Genomic DNA, 18694 nt, shown 5'->3' on the forward strand with positions numbered 1-18694 from the left:
CCCAAGACCACGTGGAAGCCACTAAGGGTTGGAGCTTTCACCCTTTGAAGCAATGGCCTAAACTGTATGTTGGCCCCTTTAGCCATAGCTGGGATGCAGGACACCAAGTTCTGAGACTGCACAAAGCAGTGAGGCCCTGGGTCTGGCCAACGTTCAATTCATCAAACTCATTCTCCATCTAGTTTTGTTCCCTTGGTGGTGAGGAGTCATGATCCTTTGGAGGAGAAGAAGCATTCTAGTTTTTGGAATTTTCAGCGTTTTTGCTCTGGTTTTTTCTCATATTCATGGATTTATCTATCTTTGTTCTCTGGTGTTGGTGACCTTAGGATGGGGTTTCAGTGTGGAAGTTCTTTTTGTTGATGTTGATGCTATTCCTTTCTGTTTGTCGGTTTTCCTTCTAACAGTCAGACCCCTCTGTTGCAGGTCTGCAGGAGTTTGTTGGAGGTCCACTCCACACCCTGTTTGCCTGGGTATTGCCAGCAGAGGCTGCAGAAGAGCAAAGATTGCTGCCTCTTTCTTCCTCTGGAAGATTTGTCCCAGAGGAGCACCCACCAGATGCCAGCTGGAGCTCTCTTGTATGAGGTGTCTGTCAAACCCTGCTGGGAGGTTTCTCTCAGTCAGGAGGCACAGGGGTCAGACTGCCATTTGAGGAGGCACTGTGCTGGGAGATGCACTGCTCTCTTCAGAGCCAGCAGGCAAGAACAAGTCTGCCAAAGCTCTGCCCACAGCAGCCGCTTCCCCCAGGTGCTCTGTCCCAGGGAGATGGGAGTTTTATCTAAAAGCCTTTGACTGGAAATACTAATGAATAAAACTGAAAAGGACACAAAAACGAAAAAAAAAATCATAATTAAGTTGGAAGAATTGATATTATTAGAATGGCAATACTACCCTCAAACAATTTACAGCTTCAATGCAATCCCTATCAAAATACCAATGACATTCTTCACAGAAATTTTTAAAAGTCTTACAATTTATGTGGAACCATAAAAGACCCTAATTAGCTGAAGCAATTCTGAGAAAAAAGAACAAATCTGGAGGCATCACACTGTATAACTTTAAAATTTATGACAAAGCTATAGTAACCAAATCAGCATGGTACTGGCATAAAAATAGACACACAGACCAATGGAGTAGAATAGGAAATCCATGTATGAATCCACACATTTATAGCAAATTCATGTTCAACAAATGTGATAAGAAGGACAACCTCTTTAATAAATGGTGCTGGGAAATTTGGTTAGCTATAATCAAAAGAATGAATCTTAGATCTGTATCTCTTACCATCCACACACAAAAATAGATTAAAGGCTTAAAGCTAAGACCCGAAACTGTGAAACTACTAGAAGAAAACATTGGGAAAATACTCCAGGACATCGGTTTGGGCAAAAATTTTCTGTGTAAAACCTCACAAGCACAGTCAATCAAAGCAAGAAATAGACAAATGGTATTCCATCAAGCTAAAAAGCTTCTGCACAGCAAAGGAAACAATCAGCAAGTGAAGGAAGACACAACCTATAGAATGGGAGAAAATATTTGCAAACCACTAATCTGACAAGGGATTAATAAACCAGAATTTATAAAGAGCTCAAACAACTCAGTAGAAAAAAAAAGCAAATAATTTAATTTAAAAATGTGCAAAAGATCTGAATAAACACTTCTCAAAAGAAGACATACAATGGCCAACAAATACATGAAAAATATGCTCAACATCACTAATCATCAGGAGAATGCAAATCAAAACTACAGCGAGGTATTATCTTACTCCAGATAAAATTGCTTTTATCAAAAAGACAGGAACTAACAGGTGCTGGTGATGATGTGGAGACAGGGGAACTCTCACACACTTTTGGTGGGAATATAAATTAGTAAAGTCACAACGGAGAATAGTATGTAGATTCCTCAAAAAACTAAAAATAGAACTGTTCTACCATCCAGCAATCCTGCTACTGTGTATATCCAAAAGAAAGGAAGTCAATATATTGAAGGGATACTGACATTCCCATGTGTATCACAGTACTATGAACAATAGAAAAGATATAGAATCAACTTAAGTGCCCATCAACAAATGAATGAACAGAGAAAACGTGGCACGTATACACAATGGAATATTATACAGCCATAAGAAAGAATGAAATCCTGTCATTTGTAGCAACATGGATGGAAGTGGAGGTCATCATATCAAGTTAAATAAGCCAGGCACAGAAAGACAGTTATTGCATGTTCTCACTCATACATGGGAGCCAAAAAAGTGGATTTCATGAAGACAGAGAGTAGAATGATAGTTACCAGAGGCTGGGAAGGGAAAGGGAGAGAGAGTTATGAAGAGAAGTTGGTTAATGTGTACAAAAATACAGTTAGCTAGAAAGAATAAATTCTAGTATTCAATAGCAAAGTAGGGAAATTTTAGTGAAAATAAATAATAAATTATATATTTTAAAATAAAATAATATATTGAACATTTTAAAACATCCAGAAGAAATAAAATGTTTCCAATACAAAGCAAGATAAATGTTTGAGATGATGGATATCCCAATCACATGTCTTTGATTATTACACAGTGTATACATGTATCAAATATTACACATACCCCCAAAATGTACAACTATGATGTATTAATCTAAAACATACAAAAATATTCCTTTCTGTGTTTCCTAGAAATATTATAGTTTTACTTTTACACTTAAATCTATAATCCACTTAGAGTGATTTTTTTCATGTTGTGTATAGTGAGAAAAAAAAATATTGATTTGTTTTTCTTATAAGTACCCAGTTGGTCCAACACTATTTACTGAATAAACTTTATTTTGCCTCTTGTTAATTTGGGTTGTCTTCTTAGTATGTGGTTGCAGGAGTTATTTTTGGTGATGGTCAGTCTGGTCAACCACAAGGGGGACACAGAAGAGGCAAAGGGAAAAACAAGTTTCTTATACTTAAGGTCCTAGAGGGACAGAGTCACTGCATGCTGAGAGGGAGTGATGTGGAAAAGAGCACCAAGGAAAAAGGCTCAGCCAAGCAAGTGGGGAGCAGAGAGCAGGCGAACACCAGAGGGTAAGTGCCTTTATTGGAACTCAGGTTGAGACACACAAGAAAAGGGATACACAAGAAAGATTTTACTGGTGTGTTGAAACGTTACTAGGTTATGGTCAGGAGAGGTTGGGAAAGGAAACTTGTGGCAGGGACCAATCTTACCACACTGTTGCACCTGGTTGTCTGGGCAGGATGCTTTCAGCCTGTTTGTGGGTTGTTGAGGAAGCAAGAAAATATGAAGTTTTAAAATTTACAGTACAATATAACTTTGTCAGATAAATGCCTACCAAGTATTTTCTCCCATTTTGTGACTTGCCTTTACATTTTCTTAACCATAATTTGTAAGTTCAAATTTTTTCATATGATGGAATTTATCATTTTTTCTTGTAGTTCATGCCTTATGTGTCCTGTTTAGAACTACTTCTCTGACCAAATGTCATAAAGATTATCTTCTACATTTTATTCTAGAAATGTAATATTTTAGCTCTTGTGTTTAGCTATGTAAGGCATCCTAAGTAAATTTTTATCACAGCATGAGGTCAGGGTTGATGTCAATTTTTTCCCACACAAATATCCAATGATCTTAGCACCCTGTTTTGAAGATTATCTGTTTTTTGTTTTTCCTTTGACTTACCTTTTCATTGTTGTAAACAACCAATTGCCTATATAAATGTGAGTCTACTTCTGTACTATTCTGTTCCATTTATGCTAAAGCAGGGAATCCACTCAGAGATGTTTCTTTCCCAGGCTAGAGTGCAATGGCGTAATCTTGGCTCACTGCAACCTCCGCCTCCTGGGTTCAAGCGATTCTCCAGCCTCAGCCTCCCAAGTAGCTGGTATTACAGGCGTCTGCCACTCCGCCTGGCTAATTTTTGCAGTTTTAATAGAGATGGGATTTCACCATGTTGGCTAGGCTGGTCTCAAACTCCTGACTGCCAGTGATCCACCAGCCTTGGCCTCCCAAAGTGCTGGGATTACAGGCATGAGCCACTGCTCCCGGCCTATTTGTAGCTTTTTGAAAAACCTTCATACTCTTTTCAATAGTGGCTATACTAATTTATATTCTCACCAATAGTTCGTTACTCTTTGCATCCTCACCAGCATTTGTTATTTTTTGTCCTTTTCATAGTAGCCATTTTAATTGGCGTGACATGATGTCTCATTGTGGTTTTGGCTTGCATTTCTCTTAATGATGTTGAGAATTTTTTCATATGCTAGTTTGGTCATGTGCATGTCTTCTTTTGAGAAATGTGTATTCAGATTTTTGTCCGTTTTTAAATCAGATTGTTTTTGTTTGTTTGGTTTTTGCTGTGGAGTTGTTTGAGTTTCTTATTTATCCTGTATATTAATCATTTGACAGACGAATAGTTTGTCTCTTTATTCTGTTGAGTGCTTCCTTTGCTGTGCAGAAGCTTTTTGGTTTTATGAAATCCCATTTGTCTATTTTTGCTTTTGTGGCCTGTGCTTTTAATGCCTCGTTCATAAAATTTTTGCCTGGACAAACGTCCTGAAATATTTTCCCTTTGTTTTTTTCCCAGTAGTTTTAGTTTCAGGTCTTACATTTAAGTCTTTAATCATTTTGAGTTGTTTTTTGTATATGGTGAGAGATAGGTGTCTAGTTTCATTCTTCTGCGTGTAAGCATTAAAAGCTATCAGTTTTCCTCCTAATGCTCATTTAGCTGTGTCTCACAAATATTGTCCTCCTTGATATGGTTAGATTTAGGCCTTCCATCTTATTATTTGCTTCTTGTTTTCCTCTGATTTTTTTTTCTTTTCCCTTCCAGCATTCTTTTAGATTACTTGTACATATTTTAGTATTTCATTTCGTACCAAATAATTTCTAATACTCATTTTTTCTTCAACACATTGCTGTTTTAAAATATGTTGTTAATTCTCAAGTATTTGAGATTTTCCTAAATATCTTATTGATACTGACTTGTAATTTAATTACTTTGTGGTTGGAGAACATAATATTATTTCAATCCTTTCAGATTTATCAACACTTGTTTTGTGGCCTGGCATATGTTCTCTCTTGGTGACATACCATGTGCACTTGAAAATAATGTATATTCTACAATTTCAGAATAGTGTGTTCTATAAATATCAATTAATTAAGGCAAGAAAGTTGAGAGTGTTGTTCAAATTTTTTGTGTTTTTATCTCATTTTACCATTGGCTGAGAAAGGAATGTTAAAAAATTTTTACCATGATTGTGGAATTACTCTATTTCTGCTTTTATACCATAAATTTTTGCTTCATATATTTCGAGACCCTAGTAAGAAATGCACACATGTTAATGTCTTCTTGAAACTGTCCCTTTCATTATAATAAAACACCTTATTTATGTCTAATAATATTGTTTGTCTTAAAGTTTATTAATTCAGTAGTAATGTAACCTCTTCAGCTCTCGTATGTTTACTGTTTAAATAACATATCTTTTTCCATCGTTTTTACTTTCAATCTATTTGTGTTTTTATTTTTCATGTGAGCTTTTAGTAAGCATCATATACATTGGCCTTACTTTTAATAAAAATCTATTTAGATAATATTTTTCTTCAGTTAAAATTCTTATACTATTCATAGTTAAGGCAATTATTAATATGGTTGAATTTAAAAATTTTTTATTTTCCATTTGCTCCACCATTTTTTGTTCATTTTTTCTCCTTTTTCTCTTTTGAATCATTTGAATTCTTTTAGCATTCCATCTTAATGTATCTGTTTTCTTTTTAGTAATACATTCTTGTATTGTTTTCAACAGTTGATCTAGAGGTTAAAATATACATTCTTAACCTTTCATGGCCTACTTAAAATTGATACTCTGCCTCTCCACTGAAAATGTAGAATCTTGAAATTAATAGGTACATATATGTCCACCCCTTCAATCATTTATAAGATGGTTGTCCTATCTCTTCATTTATATCCCATAAATGTCCAATCATTTCTAGGATGGATGTGTAGGCATTATATCAATGTACATTTTAAAAATCCCACAAAAATTCTTATAATTTGTTAAGTACTTATATTTTAGATAACTTAAACTAAAATGCAGTCTTTTTTATTTTATCCTAGATATTTACCACTTACAGTGTTGTTAATTTTTTCTGATAATCCCCATTATTTCTAATTTCATTTCCCTTTAGCCTAAGGGACTACTTCTTCTTCTTCTTCTTCTTCTTCTTCTTCTTCTTCTTCTTCTTCTTCTTCTTCTTCTTCTTCTTCTTCTTCTTCTTCCTCTTCTTCTTTTTCTTCTTCTTCCTCTTCTTCTTTTTCTTCTTCTTCTTCTTCTTCTTTCTTCTTCTTCTTCTTCTTCTTCTTCTTCTTCTTCTTCTTCTTCTTCTTCTTCTTCTTCTTCTTCTTCTTCTTTTCTTCTTCTTCTTTCTTCTTTCTTCTTCTTCCTCCTCCTTCTCCTCCTCCTCCTCCTCCTCTTCTTCTTCCTCGTCTTCTTCTTCTCTCTTTTTTTTTTCTTTGACAGAGTTTTGCTCTTGTCACCCAGGCTGGAGTGCAGTGGCGCAGTCTTGGCTCACTGCAACCTCCACCTCCTGGATTCAAGCAATTCTGCTTCAGTGTCCCGAGTAGCTGGGATTACAGGCACACACCACCATGCCCAGCAAATTTTGTATTTTTAGTAGAGACGGGATTTCACCATGTTGGCCAGGCTGGTCTCCGACAGGGACTTCTTTCGAATCTCTTGTAGTGTTTTCTAACAATTAGTCTCTACATTTTGCTTTACTTATTTTTTAAAAAAGAAATTTTGCATTCATTTTTAAGGATATTTTTGCTCAATATAAAAACCAAGTTTGATAATTATTTTCCCTTTCTTTAAACATTTTTCTCTTACTTTAAAAATGTTCCACTGTCTTGTTGTGCCTGTGGTTTCTGAGAGAAGTTACTAGTCACCCAAATCACTGTTCTATAAATATTGTAGCATTTTTCTCTGTCTACAATCAAGGTTTGTTCTTTATCTTGGATATTTAGCAGTCTGATTATGTTTTTGGTATGGTTTTCTTTGAATTTATCCTTTGTAGGGGTCATTGAACTTCTCAAACCTGTAAATGTATGTTTTTCACCAAATCTGAAGAGATTTCAGCTGCAATATCTTTAAATATTATTTTATGTCCAATTTCTCTCCTTTTCTGCTGGGATTTCAAATATATGTATTTAACAGTTTTTGATAGACTTGATATTGTCCCACAAGTCCCTAGTTTCTGTTTATTTTTCAAACTTTCTTTCTATATTTCAGATGAATAATTTAATTGATATAGTTTTAATTTTATTGATTCTTTCCTTTGTCCTATTCATTCTGCTGGAAGTCCATTTGGTAAATTTTTGAAATATATTACAGACTTATTTCAAAAATTTCTATTTAGTTCTCTATTTATATATCTCTGCTGAGATTTCCTGTCTTTTTATTCATTTTATATATATTTTAAAATCTCATTGAATATAGTTATTGTGGCTACTAAAAAATTCTCATCAAATAATTCCCACATCAGATGCATCTGAAGCTAGCATCTATTGATTATCTTTATTCTGAAAAATTGAATTCATTTTCTTGCTTCTTTGTATGTTGAGTACTTTTCATTTCATCTTGGACATTTTAATGTTACATTGTATAGATTCTGTGTTCTGTGACATCCATCATGCTGTTTTTGTTTTTATTTTTTGTCTTAGCAGGCATTTAACCCAGTTAGACTCAATGTGCAAGCTCTGCCTTTCCTTCTGTAGGAAGGAAATTCTGTGGTGTAAATCTTAATTCAATTATTTAGTTCTTTGGTGTACTGCTTTGAGACAGTCCTGTGTTTATGTGACTCAGGCATCAGCCTGAACTTGTGTATTTAACCACACAGAAAATTAAAGGACTTCCTTCTCTGGCTCTCTCCTCTGTGGAATTCTCCCTCCATGTTCTAGTAACTGCAGTTAATCAGACTCTCTTTTTAGATCCTCTGACCAAAAAGACAATGAGCTATCAGAATTTTACCAACCTACAATATGCCTTCTCTGCTACAAAAAACAAATCCACAAATCAAATCTACAATAAAAATGGAAAACTAACTGCTATGCCAGTCACTTCTCCAACTTTCATCTCCCCACTACGCCCTGGCTGCTCTTTTACTCTTCAGAATTCTCAGGTGGTCATTTTCTGTATTTTATGTAGCATATAATTGTTACCAGTTAGATGCTTGTCTGAAGGGAATTTACAATATTATTCCAGAAGTGAAATTCTATCTTAAGTATGAATGGACATATTTGTATTCATTGGTCAGTAAGGTCTGCATTATTCAGGATGTATGTACATATGTGTATATATGCATTTTACATACTTGGACTGCAATTTTATTAAAAATTTATTTTACATATTTGAACACTTCATGCTTTAAAAATATTCTAAGACATGAGGTTAATAGCTTTATAATACTGCATCATATATAGGTACCCTAATTTATCATTCTTCTGGATATTTTTGCTTTTTTACTTTCATAAAAACTTTGAGATGAAATCTTTTCCTCTCTTCCTCAGAATAAACTTTTATTGGGAAAAGTAGTATAAGGAACTTTGCATCTCATAATCCAGAAAGTTTTTACATTGTATGGTACCAGCAGGAAATAGTTTATGAGTTCCAACACTGGGTGCTGTAATTTCTTTATTGTTTTTGTAAAAATGATAACAAAAATTACATTTTATTGCTTAAATTTTAATTTATTTGACTATTAGTTAAGTAGAATATAATCTTACGTGTTTTGGGGAGTGTTCTTTTTTAATCAATAGTCCATTTAGGATAACAATTTTTCACATTTTCAATAAATTAAGATACTCTTTTCCTAACAAATTATGTGAGTTTTTTTAAGTGAACTAAGGATAGTAATCCTTTATTAATTATGTGTGATGTAGACATCCATGGTATGTCTTTTGCCTTTTACTTCTGTTTATGGTATCTTTCATCTACCAAGGTTATCTAATAGATTATGAACATGTGCTAATTTACCAAGATATCTTGCTTAGCCATAGGTTAAGACATGAGGACTTCAACTGAAACTTCTCTAAATGTGGAACCAAGACTTCATCTGAGTTTGAGATTAAGAGAAGAAATTATCACAGGTAATGTGGAGATGAGCCACTTCTCCAATTGCGTTCTCTAAAGTGTGGTGTTTTGATGGTCAAAACCTCCTAAAATTAGGTCCAGGAGAGAAAGAATTAGAAATAGGAATTGCTAACAGAAAAAGACCATTTCAGAATCATGGACTAAGGGTTACTGTTCAAGAGAACTATAACCCTTGGGCCACTCAGTCCAGAGAGCAGCTTCACTTTTTGCAAAAGTGAATATGGTGGCATATAGATTAAAGTATTAATTTTATTCTGTGCTACACACTTACAGGAGAAAACTCTTAATATCCAAGACAAAAACAGTGCCTTGCTGATGAATGAAGAGACATGTGTGTCAAAAATATAACTGACAAAAGGCCGGGCATGGTGGCTCACATCTATAAACCCAATACTTTGGGAAGCTGAGACCAGTAGATTGCTTAAGCCCAGAATTTCAAGACCAGCCCAGGCAACACGGCAAAACCCCATCTCTACTAAAAAAAAAAAAAAGAATATAACTGACAATGTAAGAGCCTCTTACAGGTTCCTTTGATGCCTTGGTTTCCTCTGTCTACTCTGCTTTTTGTGGTAAAATCATATTTGCAAACTCTTCACTTCCTATTATAAATTCTTATCTCTCCCTTATTTGGATTGAAGAAAGTTGACTGAACCTGTCTACACAAACTACTCTTAAAATGGATCATTACCCTCTTCCCTGTCCATGGGCAATTACCATGATTCTTCTTGAGTAGCTACTGTTTCTTCAGCCCTTCTGCTAGGATAGGACTGCTTTACATACAGCGTATGGAGTCAAAAAAAAACAGAGAGTAGTAGTCACAAAAAGAGGAAGTAGTGGTTAGTGGGTTCTTGAGAAAGTTCTCCAAAGGTTACAAACTGAAAAGACTGAAAAATTAACAGTTCTATGCTAATCTCTGGTTTCTCCTTTTTGGCAGCTCCATGCAGAAGAAAAAATAATCAGTGACTTCTGTACCTTCTTCATGATCTCTGGGCAAGACTGACTCTCTGACCAATGCACAGGAGACTCATCAATATCTATCTAAGCCCCTTCTCTCTAGCAGCTGCAAGAGCGTGGTCTTCTATCATCTCAGGCCAAGGAAGCGCAATGGTTACACTCATCTCCACTCTGGTCACCTGTGTTCCATTTTGTGTGAGCAGGTCTTGCCCTAAAAAGTAAATATATCTACTGAGAAATGCCAACGAGGGAGACAGAAGGGATCTTCAAAGGGAAGGACAGATGTTGTAAGTGGTTATTGATGGACCAAAGTCCATATTATAAATCTTCTCAGGGTACAGTAGTTGATTTAACTCCATTGAGATGGACCCTGAAAACAAATATGCACAAAAGGAATTTTGCAGATAAATCCATGTTCCATGCCTAGAATAAAGTAATATAATTATAATCATTATCTGCTTTCAACGTCCAGCCCTGCCATTTAGTTTCAGCTTCAGGTCCACCGGATCCTTCAAATATTTCTTCATACAATCTCCTTTTGTCCCTCAGGACCTGTTGGAAAGAAAGGCCTCCAATGCTAATAAGGAAAAGAGAAAAGCCTTCCTCTCCATGCAGGTTTAAATCTGCTGAAAGTGGAAATTACTCTTTTATCTATAAATACTGATAGGACTCTTTTGGTAGCAGGGAACATGGACCAACTTATGCAACCTTTTTTTTGTTGTTTTGTTTTGTTTTTTATTTTAACTTATGCAATCTTAAGTAAGAAATGGTAATTTATTGTAAAGGAAAATGGATAGCTGTTAGAATGCTAAGCAGGAAGGTCATAAACAAGCTGGAATCAGAAAGTGGGAGGTTGTTGGGATCCTCGGAACTACCTCGACCCTGCAATCAGACAGACTCCTCTACCTGCCATCTATGTCCTTGGACAAAGTGCTCAACCTCACTATGCATCAGTTTCCTCATCTGTAAAATGGGCACAATGATATCCATCTTTTAGGATTTTTGTGAGGATTGAATGAGTTAACACAGGTAAAGAGATTGGACCTAGGTCTGAAATTTGCTAGCCACTCAAATACTAGTTACTGTTATTGGTTGTTTCATATTTTCTGCCCACATATGTTGATTTCTATTTTGTTTCTTTAAAATAATTTGCCACTTTCTGAAATTGTCTTATTTACCTAATTGCTTACTTGTAAAGCATGGGTCTTCTCCTCTAGTATGTAAGGTTTATCGCTCCCTCAGTAGAGGGAAGGCAATGAGTGTTCTGCTACGTGTCCTGTTTGCTGGAGCAGAGAACTTTCAGCCTATTTCTGACCCAATCCTCTGAGTACCTCTGCTCTGAAAGCTGTAACTGTCTCTCATTCCCAGGGCTGTTTCTATTTCCTTAGCCAAAAGCCAGACTTTCTAACCCATGGAGGGGAGCTCAGTGAATCTCAACTGTAAGGCTGAATCAATCAGGATTAATTTAGTTTCAAGCTAGACTGAGTAGATGACCATTACTACTGCTACTACCTCAAGTTCTGCCCGCTTTCAAGGATTTCCTTCATCACTTTCTTTCAAGAACAACACTAATTGCGGTTGCAGTAATGCAACAGTCCACTTCCAGTTTTGCTAACATGTTATATAAAATCATCTGTGAAGCAAGTTCTGGGTTTCCATCTGAGGCTATAGATGTGAACTGCAGGAGAGGAGGGAATGCAGGAAAAGTTGGTGCCTTAGCAGTTTGAGCCACCTGCTCATACAACTTACTTATGCCAGGTTAAACCCAGTCTCATATATATATATATATATATATATATATATATATATATATATATATATATATATATAAAATCCCACTCATGATAAGCAGTTCAAATTGCAGATTGCGTGGTCACTTGAAGTCCCATGTTAAGTATTAAGTTTTTAGTAAGGTCTAGGCAAACTTGATGCTATCTCCTAAAAGAACATTTACCTCCAGAAGAGAGTATAACTTTTATCTAAAATTCTAGAAGTCTGTGCTCTAATTTACTTTTCTGACTCCTTAGAAGCACCATACAACATCCGTATTTGCTACAGTCATTTCAGGCTACGTCGGATCTACCACACCACAAGTCTCAAGTGGTCAAGCAGCTTTCAAGGCAATCTGGAATTATTGCAGAGCCTTCTCTTGCCCTGAGCCTCACTCAAAACTAATAATGTTATGGGCTCCTCAGCAAATGGGTAAGCGTGGTGCACTTAAATGAGGATATATTGCATCCAAATTCCAAAGATATCTACCACGTATTGTGCCTCTTCTTTAGTAATAAGAAGGTGCAAGATGCAGCAATTTTTTTTAACTTTGAAGACATTCTGACATGTGAAAGACAGCGTAATCTAACTTATAGGGGTTTCCTGAAAAGAAAATGAATTACTTAGCCCAACACATGATATTAAGTAAGTGTTTCATAAGTATGAGCTATGATGATGATGACAATTATGTTTATTATTACTACTCTAGTTGAAATTTAAGCACGACTGCATAGAGAAGGCCTTTTTAGATTTCCAAAAACTTCCCTTCTCCACCTCCCAACTACAACATACTGCAATCAGAGGAGTAAAAGAATAGAAATAATGTCTGAGGTAGAATTAACTGTATCTATATCTCTTCATAAAAAGTAGATATCAAATTCAAGAAGTCAGTTCTACCAGTTGTTATGTGCTGAATCGTTTTACATGTAACAATACGTTCCAGTAAAGTCTTAGACTGCTTTATGGTTTTTAACAAAAATGTGGCAGGAAGTGTCCTTACTCCATACTGATTCTATATGTTTGTGTGAACTTGTAGTGTGGGAAGGGGTGTGGAGAACGGCTCGGGAAACAGTGGCCTCCACCTCCGAGAAGATAAACAGGACTTTGGGACTGAAGAACTTAACCCTCCTTAATCCTAGAAGAAATAGGTCTTTAGGAGCTTCTGTGTACTCCCTAATAGACAACTAATCTCTACTTTGGAAAAGAGAATAAATGTCTTGAGTTCAGCAGTCAAAAGCAGTGGTGGATGGAACTGGAATGAGAATGAGGGGAAAGGAAAGAAAAACAAGATTTGGGTCAAGGAGGAAGGTAGTCATCTGCTCCTGAACAGATAGTGCTCCTCAGTGTCTCCCTGACACCGTTTCCAGGGCCTGCCTATGTCTCAGGAAGTGCCAGGGTCATTCAACCATAGAATCCACTACTGGGAAGACCATTTTACATTCTTTCCAATGAAGCTTCCTGAACACTCTTATGGTATCATTGTCACCCACAAACTTCAGAGCACTGGCCACACACTCAACTGTGGAACTGTCATAGAAAAAACCCGGGATACTTGTAAAATCGATGGAGCACTAAGGACCCACTGGGTGAAAAAGAGCTGGGCAGTATATACTCTGGAAGTGGACTGGAGCAATTTAGTGCATGCCAAGTTTGAGACAAATAGTCATCTCTTTTTTTTATTTATTTATGTATTAAATATGTCAGGCACTATTTGAAGGGCTTTCACATATTAACTCACATATTAACTCACATATTAACTAGTGATGAAGAAGTTGAGATTTTTGCCCAAGGAGAGAGGCAATAGCTTTTAGAGCACAGGAGTATGTTTAAAGGGTGTAGGCAAAACAGAATCTATAAGGAGCCACATGGTATACCGAAATATGGCAGATAAGAAGTACTCTTTGTAGGGAAAAGAAAGAGATATCAGACTGTTACTGTGTCTGTGTAGAAAGGGAAGACATAAGAAATTCTATTTTGATCTGTACCTTGAAAAATTGCTTTGCTGACATGCTGTTAATTTATAACTTTGCCCCAGCCACTTTGCCCCAGCCACTTTGCCCCAACTTTGAGCTCACAAAAACATGTGTTGTATGGAATCAAGGTTTAAGGGATCTAGGGCTGTGTAGGAAGTGCCTTGTTAACAAAAGGTTTACAAGCATTATGCTTGGTAAAATCATCGCTATTCTCTAGTCTCAATAAACCAGGGGCACAATGCACTGCAAAAAGCCGCACGGACCTCTGCCTTGGGAAGCCAGGCATTGTCCAAGGTTTCTCCCCATGTGATAGTCTGAAATATGGCCTCGTGGGATGAGAAAGACCTGACCATCCCCCAGCCCGACACCCGTAAAGCGTCTGTACTGAGGTGGATTAGTAAAAGAGGAAGGCCTCTTGCAGTTGAGATAGAGGAAGGCCACTGGCTCCTGCCTGCCCCTGGGAGCGAAATGTCTTGGTATAAAACCCAATTGTACATTTGTTCAATTCTGAGATAGGAGAAAAACCTCCCTATGGCAGGAGGTGAGACATGTTGGCAGCAATGCTGCTTCACTGAGATGTTTGGGTGGAGAGAAACATAAATCTGGCCTACATGCACATCCAGGCATAGTACCTCCCCTTGAACTTAATTATGACACAGATTCTTTTGCTCACATGTTTTTTGTTGTTGTTTTTTGTTTTGTTTTGTTTTGTTGTGGTTTTTTTTGGCTGACCTTCTCCTTATTATCACCCTGCTCTCCTACCGCATTCCTGTTGCTGAGATAATGAAAATAATAATCAATAAAAACTGAGGGCACTCAGAGACCGGTGCCAGTGCAGGTCCTTGGTATGCTGAGTGCCGGTCTCCTGGGCCCACTGTTGTTTCTCTATACTTTGTCTCTGTGTCTTATTTCTTTTCTCAGTCTCTTGTCCCACCTGACAAGATATACCCACAGGTGTGGAGGGGCAGGCCACCCCTTCACTCTTGAAAGATATCAAGTTTTTAAATTCTAATAGGAAATAGAGGACATGTTATTCTCTATAAAGTCTTTCTACCCTTATTAGACTAGAAATTACATGAAGATAAGGATCATGTCATCTTTGTTCAACACTGTGAAACCAGTGAAACACTGTGAATACTCAATAAATAATTGTTAAATGAGTGAATGAAGTCCCCCAGACACAGAAGCTAAGGAGACTCGAACCTTTCTAACAGGATAGCCAGTCTTAGCTTGTATAGCTGGATAGCTTCTTGTCTACTTCAGCCATAATGTCACCCTGTATTTAAGAAGACTTAAAAACAAGAAAACAACTTCATTTCCTTAGGACCCACCGCAGAGGAAATGCCAGTTAGCAAATAGCAGTATCCTTGCTTCCCTTTTTCAAAATCTCCTAGGCAATGCTCATGGGTGCCAATGTGGAGAGCATCTGTACTCACACCTGAATCGTATGGTCATTCTCCAATATAAACTTCCTTAGGGTTTTCCAGGACGGGTCCTCATGTTGCTATGGCCTTTGATGCTGGTTCTAGATGAGTGGACACCATGAATCTAGACCTGAATTGGGGGGCACTGAGCACTGACCTCAGATGCTCACAAAAGCTTCTGTTGTACTTTGTCCTAAGGCAGTCTCTAGGCTTAGAGGGGGCTGGGCAAACGTTTTTGGAATATAAGCCCCTGGCCTCTTAAATAAGAATTTAGCAGCACATCAAAACAAAAATGATGATAATAGAAATGCTAGCATTTGTTGAGTGCTCACTAGTAATTTATATGTTTTAATCCATTTTAATCTTTACACTAAATACTACCAAGTATTTGTATCAGAATTGAAGCCCATATGGAAATTCACTGTTATTACATGAAAAAAAACACATTAAAATGCTAAATAAAAGAAACCATATTGGTTAGGCACAGTGGCTCATAATCCTAGCATTTGGAAAGCTGAGATGTGCAGATCGCTTGAGCCCAGAAGTTTGAGACCAGCCTGGGCAGCATAGCGAAAACCCGTCTCCACAGAAACAATTAGCCGGGTGTGGTGGTGTGTGCCTGTAGTCCCAGCTACTCAGGAAGCTGAGATGGCAGGATCACTTAGCCTGGGAGGTTGAGGCTGCAGTCAGCTGTGATCACATCACTGTACTCCAGTCTGGGCAACAGACTGAGACCCCGTCCCTCAAAACAAAAACAAAAAACAAACAAAAAAAGAAATTGCATAATGACAACACATGTCAAAAGTATTGACATAAGTATTAAAAATCAATATCCATTCCAAAAATAAGTATTCTTAAGCCAGAAGAATACTACTTAACATGATAAAGAATATGTGTTCTAGACTGACAGCCAATATTACACCTTAAAAACAGGACTAAAATTGCCATTCAAATTGAAGCTAGAACCAAGATTATTGCAATCATCATCATTTGCAATAGCTTTTAGAACCTGGCCAACACACTAAATTAGCAACAAAAATAGGAAGCATACACATAGGAAGCCAGGATTTTAAAAAGTATTATTTATTCTTTATTCATTTGTACTGCATTTATCGATCACCAGCTTGTTTGCTATTATTGCTATGAAATATGCAGCCCCTGCCCCCTGCTCTTGATCATATCATCTATGTGGTATAGTTAGAAATGTATGAATATTCATGAATTGGGAAGATTGAACATAAATATTCAAAATTATGAAATCCATGAATATTATTAATTACCACTTGGAGATTATAATTAAGAAATATCATCTATAATAGCAATAAAAGTGAAAACATAGGAATAATTAGAGTTTTTTAACCTAGAAAAGGAAATATATAAAACTGTACAAAGGAAACTTCAATGTGTAAGGACATATCATTAGTCTGGATAGAAATATTAAAGTAAAGATGTTATAAAGAGATCGGTTCTCTCCAAGTGGATTTGTAGATTCTGTATAATTTCAAACTACCTGTGGAATTTTCCGTGGAACTCAATAACATATTCAAAAGTGTACCTTGAAAAATACGCTGGTAAGAATGCCAAAGGATAGATTCTTTTTAAAAAAAACCAGAAACGTTGGAAATCTAATTTATATATTAAAGAATAGATCCCATATAAATATAGGTCAATGGAAAATAATACAAACCCAGAAATATATCTAATTACAGGTTATTTAATATATTAAAAACAGATATCATAATACAATAGACATTTACAATTCTCTTACAAATTTAAAAATAAAGTTCAGATAATCATAATTATATTTTTAATTTGTATCAGAATTGAAGACTATATGGAAATTCGCAGTTATTATATGAAAAAAACATAAAAATGCTAAATAAAAGAAACCATATTGGTTAGGCACAGTGGCTCATAATCCTAGCGCTTTGGAAGGCAGAGATGTGTAGATTGCTTGAGCCCATAAGTTTGAGACCAGCCTGGGCAGCATGGCGAAACCAAAAACATGATGGAAAACAAAATTAAGACTATTTTTTAACATAGATTACTTCTTCCTAAACATTGAAGTAGTAGAAAGATTAGCAATTTTAAATCCAAAACTTAAAAACGTATGTATTACAATAACATAACTTTAGTAGAAACTAATGTTGCATTAGGATATTTGTAGCAAGTAAGGCAAATAATTGAGATATGATACAAAGAATTCATGTTCATTGGCCAAAAAAACTTGAAAATGTTATTGGGTAAATGGATAAATATCAGAATTATAGAATACACAAACACTCCTGTAGCTGCTGCTTATTTGCCTGCAAGCTTCATAAAACCCATTGCTTGTCCTCCAAACCCAGCAGAGTGCCTGGAACATAGTTGGCATTCAATAAATATGCCTTATATTAATGAATAAATGCATTCAGTAAATCCACACAGAGGTACAATTTGCAGTCATTAAATTTGCAGCAACAACAACCCCCAAATGCTGGATACTGTACAGTGTAGGAAGGTTGGATAAGTTATACATTGCTGTGGCAGTGGAAATGGTAAAGCTCAATTAGAAAGCCAGTTAACAAGAAATAACATAAATAAGTACGTTTTGACTCAGTACTCCCAGTTCCAGAAAGCTAAGATAAAGTGGTAAGACTGCAGAAGATAATATTCATTGTAGTTATTATGGTAATAATGAGGGGAAAAGAGCAGAATAGTAAACAGTGTCTTAACACTCATGAAAACTAGGTTAAGATTATGCACATACAAGGTTAGTGTTTGGAAGGGAACAAGTAGTGAAACCAGATGAACTACGAAATTGAGAGTATGCATGGATTGTTTCACTTTTTAAAATACAAGCAGTATTTAAAACATTTGAAAAATGATAGAAAAACTGAATCTCATGCTTTAACAAAACAGGCTCAACATTTTGACTCTGACTCATTCCTGTTATATGACAAGCTGCATAAACGGTCTTTTCTTATTCAGTAAAAGGGAGAAGTTGGATATTCTTTTCAGTGCTCTTACAATGCTCTATGTTTCCCATTATCATAGCCCCACCACACTGTGTTATATCGCTTATTAACTTAGTTTCTCCTCCAATAGATTATAAGTTTCTTGAGGGCAGGAGCAGTATTTCATTCTTCTTGGTAACTACAATATTTAGGCCAATGCCTGCACAGTAAGTGCTTAAAGAATATTTGTTGAATGAGTGAATGAATGAATGAATGAATGATCAAGGAAGTTGCCTCCATTGAGTGCTCTTGCAAAGGCACTGTCTGCCAGGTAAGATCTTGGTAAGATCAGGCATCTGCTAAACCCTGCTTTGTATAGTAAAGCCAAACCAGAGAGCAATTAGGGAAACCAGCTGCTGAGGAAAGGGAGGGGTTGGATGTCCTTCTCCTCTGTCCTTCCTGCCTCTGTGAAATTCCACATCAGCATCTGGTACCAAAGAAAGAGAACTGC

The sequence above is a fragment of the Macaca mulatta genome, chromosome 1 (assembly GCF_049350105.2).
Source record: "Macaca mulatta isolate MMU2019108-1 chromosome 1, T2T-MMU8v2.0, whole genome shotgun sequence".
NCBI classification, from domain to species: domain Eukaryota; kingdom Metazoa; phylum Chordata; class Mammalia; order Primates; family Cercopithecidae; genus Macaca; species Macaca mulatta.